We start from the raw sequence: 11,731 nt of genomic DNA on the forward strand, positions 1-11,731 counted from the left end.
CATAAATCAAAATGGTATTTGAAAACTTTTAAAATTCACCTTGAAGTCGTATCGATAAAAGTACGTAGAACATAAAATAATAAAAAATTAATGATTAAAAACAGAATAGAATATTAGGAACGGAATTAAACTATTAAACATATGCTAGCGCGTATATCTATCAGCACTTCAAACCCACATTTTACTATAACAAAAAAGGTACTTCTTCCAAATTTCATTTTCATTCTCATTGGCCCGCCGTGAGCATTGCAGAAAATTCCCTGACTTCACATGCTTTGCAGATAAGTAGGTAAATGAGAGTGTCTATGCATGATGACACACAGGCTGTATACATACATCAATAGGTGCACATGCACAAACAAGAAATACTGAAAGGAGATCGTCTCACTGAAAGTCTGGATAACAAAGTTTGCTGTGTTGTGTCCCTCTGGGATTTCCCAACCCGCCGCGAGCGAAATTCGTCTTGACGTTGAGGGAGAGAAATATCGAAAAAGAGAAGCTTAGGAGACTGGTTGGATAGCTTTAACGTGGTTGACGAAGAGGAATTCCATTTAAAAAACTTCTCCCGGATCAAATTAGGGGCTTGCGCATTTCTTTTTGTCGGGAAGTGACGTTTGTACTTTAAGGAGTTTCTGCATTACCAACTTGACCCAAAAACGAATAGGAATTCTTTCGGCGTTTAACGTGCATTTAAAATGACATATATTTAATATGCATAGTCAGAAGGAAACAGAAAATTGAAATTCATGAGTTCTTCAATTTCTTTTCGAAATTTAACTTTCTGCTTTTACTATATTATTTTCTAAAACACAGAGAATACAATGCTTTGGATACTTTTGAAAGAGGTAAGAGACATTTTACGTGAATGTTTCATTGATCCAAGATATTTCATGAAAGATGATTTCCTACTCCGGATCTGATCTAACTCACAAAAAAGATAGTCCTTTCTTTCAAATGGGACCTTCATGTAATATGTAAGCGGGACTAAAAAGGTTTGTAGCATAATATGCATACTATTACGGGTTTTGATCCGACGCTCCGCGCAATCATTCTATCCTCTAATAATAATTAGTAAAAGACGCCTTCACATAAAACTCATGGCGCTTTTTGTATTCGGGTCTAGTGTCTCAGTTTCATTCCATCAATAGGTACCGTTTTTATCAATTCAAATCTTTAGATTAATCACTTTAACCACGCAGGATGCATTGAAGTAACACAGCCTTTTTCTCTTCGGATTAGCTCTCGCATACTATCTCAGCAAGGCATATCTCACTCTCCCGCGCCACGCTTTCAATATTTCTTTGGACTTTTGCACCAGTGGTTCTACTTTAAGCATATTCCGCCGAGGATCTCTTGATATAATATGCGACGTATTACGAGGAAAGTTAGAGGCCTGAAATTAAATGGAGGACTGGAACGAAGGGTGGCCTTTCAAATATTTAAAATCAAATATTAAATATATTTTATTAATTTGCGATTAAAATTAATGCGCTGACACTTTAAGTGCCTTTCACATATATATATACAATACATAATACTCAACGTAGATAAATATAAAGAGAAGGTATAAAAATTACGCATGATGGCATGGCATAAGCATTAATTGGTATGTATTGTTACCGTGAAGTTATTACGTATTACATAATGGAAAATATACAAAAAATATAGCATAGCTTTGCATGAGAATAAAGTATGCATGGCAAAATTCCACACAATTTTATTTAAATATAGACCCAGTCTCGATAATGATATTTATAATAACGATACAATAATAAAATAATAATGGCACTTTGATAATGACACTACGTGTCGAAACCGGGTCGGTATTTAAACAAAATTGTGTGGAAGTTCCCCATTCATAGTTTATTCTCATGGAGATCAAACATTTCCACAAGGTATCGCCGGACACTGTTAATAGTTTTGCACTTTTAATGAAAACATTTTATTCTTAAATTACCTCGTCATTATATGCCAACCAATAAATCTGCCAACCCAGAACAAGGATTTATGACTGACTGACTCGTGAATTTTCATTAGGATCCACACATACCCCTAGCATGTGATTCCTTAAACGTTCCGACATATCATTGGTATTTCTTTGAAACCATTTCGCGGCCGCATGAAATAGACGTCTGCTACCGCCGGCAATTCGCCACCAATATGCAAAGGATTGAGGCATTTTATGAAAGCCATATGAGAGCCGTAAGTCACTGGTTAACGGCCAGATTACGGGCAAGATGTGGTGCGGTCGCCGGTGTAACAAATCGAGGCATTAGATTTCTGCTCTTTTCAAAGAGATGGCGGCGCAAGCGAGTTCTCCAGAATGGAGTCCATTCGTCCGCATGCTGCTTGCAGTTCTAGCGCGACTATCCACAGCTGGGGCTCTTATGGAGCCAGATGCGTCCCACCTTTCCCACTGGCTTCTTTGCGGCGATAAGTTCATTCCCCGGCGAATGCTCTTGGCAATCCGAGTCGGCAGTGTGTTCGCTATTATTTTCCCGGGGTGACGCTGGTGGTAGGACCATTTGCACCATCGGCACTAGAGTACGTCCTTTAGCTTCATACATTATTCTAATACGCCTAATTGCAATGAGAGAGAGGGTCTATCGAAGTACCTGAGAGTGAAGTAATAAAATATACGACATTGAATTAAATCCCCCAATTACCCCAGGCATTATGAGGTCTCTGAAAGTTCACGATTAACTTGTATCAGAAGTCATCAGTGACAAAATTGCAGAAAACACATTTTTGCCATTTTCCACAAATTTTTTCTTGGTCAAAGAGAATGGTTTAATAAAACACTAAAAACATTTTCGGCATGTCATCTTTTACTGACAATGAGTTCAAATCAAAATTGGCATGATATGGCTTTTAGGAACGTTATGATTATGAACGTTTATTATTACGTTTTAGGAACGTAAAAGGTAAGTCTGGAATAACTTCAAAGTATTTTTAAGTTCAAGGAAAAAATGGAAAATGGAATTAAAATAATATCATATAATAAAATAAAATTACTTTGTTTTATTCCACACTTTATTTTAAATAGTATGACACGGGTTTCAGCATCAATGTTATCACCTGATGATAGCATTAGATGCTGAAACCCGGGTCGTGCTATTTAAAATAAAGTGTGGAATGAAACAAAGAAATTTTATTTTATTTTATTATATGACGAAGAAATTCCACAAAGTAACGCCTGACAACGTGTCTAATATTAAAATAATATTTAAATCAATGCAAATAATCATTTTCATAACTGTTACTTTTGCTACTTGACATCACCTCTTAAATTGCCAGTTAGATATTTCCGCGTTTTGGATCTTGGCTTTGTTATGGGAGAGATTATTCTTAACTGTTATCAACGATATAATACAGCTCGATTCGCATAAAATTTAAATCATATGCATGCACTGTAACAAATTTTGTCGACTTTTGAATAGCATTTTACGACTTTATGAAGGTATGAAAATACCCGCTAGTATCTAACGGATTAATCTCGTGATAATTGGGAAAACATAATGCCTTTGATGGGTTATTCATGCTTTTCATGAAAATTATTTTTTTAATGTCCAGAGTATACTACAATGCTTTTCCATAAATTGGACTCCTCGAAATACCTCAATAAGCTTATTTGGTTTTCACAATTAATTGAGTTCCTGTTAAGCCGATTCATTTAATTTCATCTCGGCGCATTATTTATGCCAGGGGGATCGTGGTAGCGATGGAAACGTATGGACCCCATAAAACTGAACCCCATCGACGCGAAAAAAAAATCATCAAAAAAACATTATTAACGGATTTGGGTTCATAATAAACGTGCAAAGGACATCTTCATGGATGCCCTTTGCTTGTGGACAATTGTTTCTTGAAAAGGAGGGAGTATTTCATTCAAAAGGACATTTTAAGTTTCTCATTTTGTATGGACCCGGACTGAATTCGATAAATGTAAACTAAAAATTATTCAAGACTTTATGTGAAAGTACTACCTGCAAGTATAAAATGAAAACGCTGTTTGTAAGCATTGCGCCAATTTTCGATATCACAATATTACGATATTCAAGGTCTATCTAGAATGGGTTTGAGATGGATTGAGAAAGAGTTTGAGAAATAAGTTGTGGTAGATATGCAACGGAATTGACATTATTTAAGAGCTAACTTAATTATTATTTAAGATTAAACCCCACTTTTTGCATGCGCAATTTTTCACTCTCAAACATGGCATGTTTTTTTTTTCTTCGTTTTAATAGAGAAACCTAAATAATTCATCCAACTGGTAATAATGATAATCATTATCTTTTAACAACATTACTAACTGTAACATGTAAAAAATACCCAAAAATACTTGTGAGAAAAGTTGAGAAGACGATAATAATTTTCCCATTTGTCTTATTGGGCGACCTTGCCTTCATTACCAATAGGGCGTATTAGTTCCTGAACAGAATACTTTACTTACTGTTCGAGATCATGTCCAGTGGACCGTCAAAACCGCTCTCCTCTTCTCTTGTCCAAACACGTTCTCCCAATCATCTTCCCGGGCTTCCAATCGTTGCCATTTTCTTTTATGCCATCAATCCACCTCTTCTTCAGTGTTCCTCTCGATCTTCTTCCTTCTGCGACCATATAACGTGCTCATGTAGAATGTCTTTCGTTTCGCAAATCCTATGCAATCCAGTCTAGCCTTCTGACAATTAGCACGTCAATGGTCGCATAGAAGTCGCGGGAGAAAAAATTTCAACTGTTCTTAGAACCAACAAAAAATCAAGAAACTAAAAATACACGCAGATAAATAAGCGAGTGAGCAAATACACAGACTACTACGAAGGTAATAACGCAACGAATGAATTCGATGCTAAAAAATCATAAACGTGACATGACCATGATTCCATCACTGATTTTCAGATTTCAAAGATATGCCACCATAAAAATACGTTAATAAAATCAATCTGGGTTCGAATCGCGTTGAAGTCATGGTATTTTCGGCATACAATTTCTTCCCTCGGAATTTCACTGCGATTATGTTGACAAAAATCACTGCTTTGCCATGTAAAATCAAAAGAAGTGGGGAAAAAGAGGAAAGCAAATTTACAGGCATGATTGGTGATACGCTCTTCAGAACTGAAATAATCCATGGCCCGCACGGTGTAGCCATCGAACACAATAGAAGCCTAAACACGAGCAAGGAAGGCAAACACAAAGAAAAGCCTCCCCCACCGTTGCTTCTTGGAATGAGAGAAAAGAATTCTACTGCTCACCTCACAGACACACGTAACTTGACAGAAGGTGCGCATGTACTGCTCTTCGTGTCATACCTCTTATTTCATAATGAGGAAACTACATTTTTTTATTTCGGAAATTACTCTTTGGCATTGTAGAGTCCGGTGAAATAACGCTAATGAAGCCAATATCATCCAGCAGTGGATTCTTCGCATTTCACACGAAATTGTGAAATAAATCCGAGGTAACATTCACGCGCTCCAAATTCGATTCTTCGAGGCCGTCAATGCAATTATTTTGAGCAGAACGTTCGAGGCTATAAGCCGTGTGATTCTGAATAAGGGAGAATATAACAGGGACAAAGAAAAATGGGAGAGAACGAGAAAGTGAAAACGCTTCGAAAAAAATGACAAACGGAAACCGAGAGATTTAGTTGTTCTAAATGCTGCCACGCACGTTATTACTATTTAATGGGATTATCTTTTACATGTAGCAAAAGGTTCCACAAAATATTATAAAACAACCCAGGGAAATCATAACTTGAATGAACGTATCAAAATAAAAGAAAATATTTAACTATACACAGGTCATCAGGTACATCACTAATCTTGTCTGAGAAACCACAGCATTAACAATTACACAAATATACCAATTTTACACAAAAATTTAAAATACAAACAACTTCTATGGTTCATTTCTACATTATATGGCTCTATCAAATTCAAACCATCAAAGTAACGGGCATATTTATGTAACGGAACTAAAAATGAATCTTCTGTTCCAGACTCTAGAAAAGTTTCACAGTGAAAATTGACCGGCATCGCAAAAATTGACCATTCGCACTTATGAAGCGATACAAAAAGAAAAATTCTGGAAAAATATATAGCAGTAATTAAAGCTCCTATTGTTCTTAAATGGAGTTACTTTTCCTACCCAAAATTAATGACTATTTCCTTGAGGTTTTCTCAACGTATGAGAAAAAAACAATTACAACAATTTTTTTCAAAACACAATCCATTTTAGTACATTTTTAACGTGTACATTCCTCCAACATATATTGCAAATTAAATATTTCCCATGAAGTAGAGGTTTCAAAACATTTCCAACAAAACCACGCGGACGCAAGGAGAAAGTAATGCGATGGCATTTGTCTTTCCATTTCAATATCTCATCCCTCTGAGTAAACAAGTTACACGAGATAGAAGGGTAAAATAAATACACAATTCTCATTTTCAGTTTTTCTTCTGCATTATTTTCGCGAATAAATACCATCCGGCCCGCCAAATAGCTTTTCAACACTATAATTTACGAAATACTAAAACTACGAAGAATAACATTGACTGAACATTCACTAATTCAGAGGTAGATTCCAGAATTCTGCAGTCTTTGTATTATTCACATGCCAAGCCTGGTCACTCAAATATCATACACGAATTCATTAACTTATTCACATTCCGTTCTTTCTAGAACTAGGCATACGTCTTTGGCTAAATGAATGTCATGAAAAGTTTGTCTACATACTAAAAATGTCATTAAATGTCTTAAATGATTACCTTCAAAATGAAAGCAGAATAAAATATCAATGGTTTACTTTTGCATCAAGACGGCATTTTTAGAATACTTTTCCGGCTTTCTGATCATTCATTGCCCCCAACTGGGCCCCATGCAAATTCTTGATTTTCCAGGATGACCGGAAGTGTTGCCGCTTCATACAGTGGAATCTTCTGGCATGAATTCTATTCTCTAGCTAAACTAGCTACTTTAATTTAAAGAGTATCTAAATCGGAATCATATTACTCAATCGGAATAAGTGGAACGATAGCGTTACGTCCGAATAAAACATGACCGTATTGAAAATACTTATAAGAAAATCGTAGTGCACAGTCATGCCTGAACTGTCTTTTTACATGCAGCTACAAGCACTGAAATGATGAGCAACATACGTGCATTATTGCAACGATAACCAGCTCACACTAAAAAGTCCAAAATAATCAAAAAAATAATTTTAAAACATGAAACAATCATTCAATACCAAAAACACAAGGAATACAACCCACTTTTAATTAAGTTCCACTTTCTGAGGATAAATGAGCATAGAAATTTAACATGCCATGAAAATAAGATTGCTTGGAACGGTCAAAAGTCTCCTCTAGCGAATAATTTGGTCATACGTGCGGAATTTTGAATGGAAATCACTAAATATTGTGAGCGCTTAGCTCAAATCAAAAGGGCTGAGTCGAGGGAAGGTGCGGTGAGGGAACAAGTCCGACGTTCTGTGTAAACGCTTGAATTCACGCACAAAACAAATAAATGTTTACCATCGCGTCGTTTTGAAAATTTGAAAGACGACGGCCAATCAGAAACTACCCTACGCACGGCCAAATTATTCGTTAGAGGTGCCTTAAAACCATTCCAAGTGTTCACGTTGGCTGCAAGCAATATTATTTTGATGCCATGTTAAATTTATAATTTATTTATTATCAGAAAGTGGAACTTAATTAAAAGTGCTGTCTTCGTTGAGTTGTACCCGTTGTGTTTTTGGTGGTGAATAATTGTTTGATGTTTTCAGATTAATCTCATTTATTGTGAGCTTGATACCGTTGCAATAATGCACGTGTGTTGCTCATCATTTCAGTGCTTGTAGCTGCATGTAAAAAGACAGTTGAGGCATGACTGTGCACTACGATTTTCTCATAAGTATTTTCAATACGGTCATGTTTTATTCGGACGTAACGTTATCGTTCCAAAGAAGAAATTTATCAGGAAATGAAGACAGAAAATAGGAGCGATTCCCCTTCCCCCAAGAGAGGCACACAAGCATTCCCCGTGTTCAAATGTTCGCGTTTAGAATCCCTCCTATCCGTGATCGATGTCTCTTTCCTTCGAGTTGTTCTCCTCTATCCCGTCTGCTGCTGCCCCTTTAAGACGCCTCCGTCTCGCAAGGATGCCAAACACGAGCCTGGGCACATAACTCACACAGAGCGCGTCTCGGGCATTAAGCTAAGAGTTCGAACGCAAACATGGAAGCGCGGGATGAGATGTAGTGAGGGGCCGCGACGAGTATGTACGAGTGTGTACACATGAATTCATAGAGATATATATACACCCATGTTTGAGCACAAGCGCACACGAGTTCGCACACAGCCTAGTGGGGATGGGATTAGGAAAGAGCAAAGAGAAAGTCTCTCCCTGCTCTGAATGGATAAAATGAAAGAGTGGATAAATACGACCCCTTGTGCGCGGCCGGGGTCAGCTGGTTTGCTGTGCCTGAGCGAGAGTCGAAAGCCTAATTTTAAGAGGAAGCATTCCTCCCACATGACCTTTCTCGGTATGTCTTCATTTCACGACGCACTACTTGCTTAAAGCTCATTCAATCGAAGACTAATTTTAAAGGTAGGTACGTAGGGAATAGGTTTTTCAATGAATGAATGGATTCAGAGCATGAAAAATTATACTCAAGAGTAATATTTTCATGCTTGATATGGTTAAATGTTGACCCTCTCTCATTCAATGATTAAAAACCGAATGTTGGTTTGGACTGGTGAGGGCAGAACTCATCCCGGGCTAATCCACAGGCGTGTGATGTCACACATTCAGGGAATGGGGTAAATTCCTTTTCCAGTGTCACGTATATATTCGTTGAGAAGGGTAGGACGATGTCCCACAATAAACGTCCTACTAGAATGTATAGGGGCAAACACCGGCGTCGGAATTATTTATATATAAATGAAAAGCACCAAGGGTACAACGCCTTTACTTCCCACCGACGGAAAGGATTTTGTGATTACTATTTGCCCTCCACACAGAACAAAATTACGCATCAAACTGATGAGATTCTCAAGTGGTATACTCTTAATGCTATTCTAGAATATTGCAATATAATACAAGTGTGTCAGTGTTTACACAAAACCGTACCTTCATCACCAAAATACGCTCCATCTTACTAAAACACCTACGACATTACTATTCCGCGAAATATTGTCATTTTCACGATTTGCGATGCAACCGTAAAATAACAATTCAACTCATGTGCATGCAGTCCAACTCACGAAAATCACTAACGTTTATGACTTGGTGGAGGAGGAATTTAATCCGGTTTTAACGACTGAGTTAAAATTCATTGCCAAACCATAAATGGATGAATAATTGGCTAGAGAAATAGGCCATGAAGACCTTAACTTGCAGCCATACGAACAGCGAACGTCAAAATTCTGCTAAACCATTGCTTTAAAAGTTCTGGACTATGAGCGAATGAATGGAGGGAGAAAAAAGGTTTGGGTAAACACATTATGGAAGTGTGCCAGATTAAGGGGAGGCGATAAAATACCCTCTGGCGGTGGTGCATCGAAACCCTGAATCGCAATTTATTATCGGCGCACCGCTCCATTTTATAAGCGAGTCTCAGAAAAATTTATCGGCATTTACTCTCTCATATAACTTAACACAGGTTTCAGCAACTTGTCCCACTTTGAAAAACTGTCAGCGCTACCTCGTGTAAAGTTTCTTTTGAAAAGCAAACATTCTCAATAATGCTCAAGAAAATGTATCAATCTCATCAATGTATCTCCTGATGTACCTATTTATTTTATTTTATTGACTTTCTTATTTATATAAAACATATGTTATCACCATGACATTTTAGGACATTATTATAATTAAGCTATGAATTAAGGCCATGAGTGATTTATCCCTTTTAGATACCAATGTTACCTCAAAAACAAATGAAAATAAATCCGGAACTACAGAGATAATCGATAATTTGATATAAAATATTCAATACTGCTGAAGGGTATTTAAGAAAAGCTATTTGGAATCTAAGAGGAAATAAGAATTATTCGTCCTTATAAATATCGTACAAGATGGGTAACGAAGTAAAATGGAATGTAACCAGTAATTATTTCTATGTACATCAAAATCTCCTCAAAGCAATTGCACGGACGACCAAACAAGGATTAGCAATTGTCGCACACGCACCGAATATACGTGAATAGTGACAGCGCAAGGTTCAGAAGAACGATGTTTCTTAATAAAATAGAAACACAAACTCCACGGAAATGTCATACATGGTTTGCAGTTTCTATAAAAATCAGAGATATTATCAATGTAGAACTTTGCTGAATTGAAAATCAATATTCGCGTACGTTCGGTACCGCCAGTAATAGGCACATGATCCCACAATCAGTAGCCTAACCGTAAAACTCATGGCGAGACGGTAAAAAAGGGATAATTCCGAGATAATTTGATTATCATAAGTGCCCAATTATCTTCAACGTGACTTATTCTGGACTTGCTGTATTTTTATCCTAATGAAAGCAACATTAATTCAACAAGCGTAAACAAGGAACAAGAAATCAATAGGAATACGAGACATGAGGTAAGAAAGAGGCGTGTGATGTAGATGAAGTCTTCACAGAATCCCCACCGGGTAAGTGACTCTCTCTTAGGGCGCATAAGCATGATTAATAGTTATACGTCGGCAGCCGCCATTTAACCCGGTGGAGATCCCAAGAAGGATTCATTAATAGAATCATTCGTCACGCTGGGAGAAGTTAAGAAAATATGTAATATGTATTCCACTATATTTAAAATAATTAATTCATACACGATTGATATTACAACCGCCACAGTGGTGCAACGTTCTAAAATTTTCTAACCAGCTCATCAGAGCAATGCCCATGAAATAGTATATCTCAGGCAAGTGTCAAGCACAGTGGAACATCATCCATTTACGATTAAAATACATGTATTTAATTAGCAATATTAATCCATTTAAATGAATTAAACATCACCCATCTAACGTAAAAATCCTATTCACGGTTAGAAAGACAACCTTACAAAGTATAATGATTACGGACGGAAAGATAGCGAAAATTTCAGATGAAGGAGCAATTATAAAATTGCCTTACTCTAATCAAATAAAAATTCTATGAAATTTGACACATTGCAGACATTTAATTTATTAGGAGCAAAATAAATTTTTAGCATCACCCATAAAATATTCTATCAATGGAAAAGTACCTTCAAATAGTGGAGTTCATGATAAGGACGCAAAAAACTCCTGAAATAGATGCCAGGGCAATTAAGACCTTTGCCTTGGACAAATTAAATAGCGATAAGACGATATCGAATTACGCTGCTGATGCCCCATCCAAAGTCCAAATGATATATTCACTCCAGTGGCGTTGAGGTTGTTCATAAGTGATTCTTACCACGGGGCGGGAAAACACTTTGGCCTCACTCGATCCGTTTCAGGAATGCCCCAAACGACGAGGTCACGTGGTTGACTTACACGTCACCTCGTGGATTACAGTACATTGAAATGGTCAAACGAGCATCGGTTGGGCGTCGATTGGTCGTTGCATATCAAACAACCAATATGCGGTGTCCAACTGAATTTTTAAAATATACTTCAATTACTGTAGATAATAAATGCCTGAAAATGACGCTTCAGTATAGACGGCACTTGCATATCGACATATTTTCAAGACTTTCCTTTTTCATGGATTAAATAAATCCT

This window comes from Ischnura elegans, chromosome 9 (genome assembly GCF_921293095.1).
Source record: "Ischnura elegans chromosome 9, ioIscEleg1.1, whole genome shotgun sequence".
NCBI lineage: Eukaryota > Metazoa > Arthropoda > Insecta > Odonata > Coenagrionidae > Ischnura > Ischnura elegans.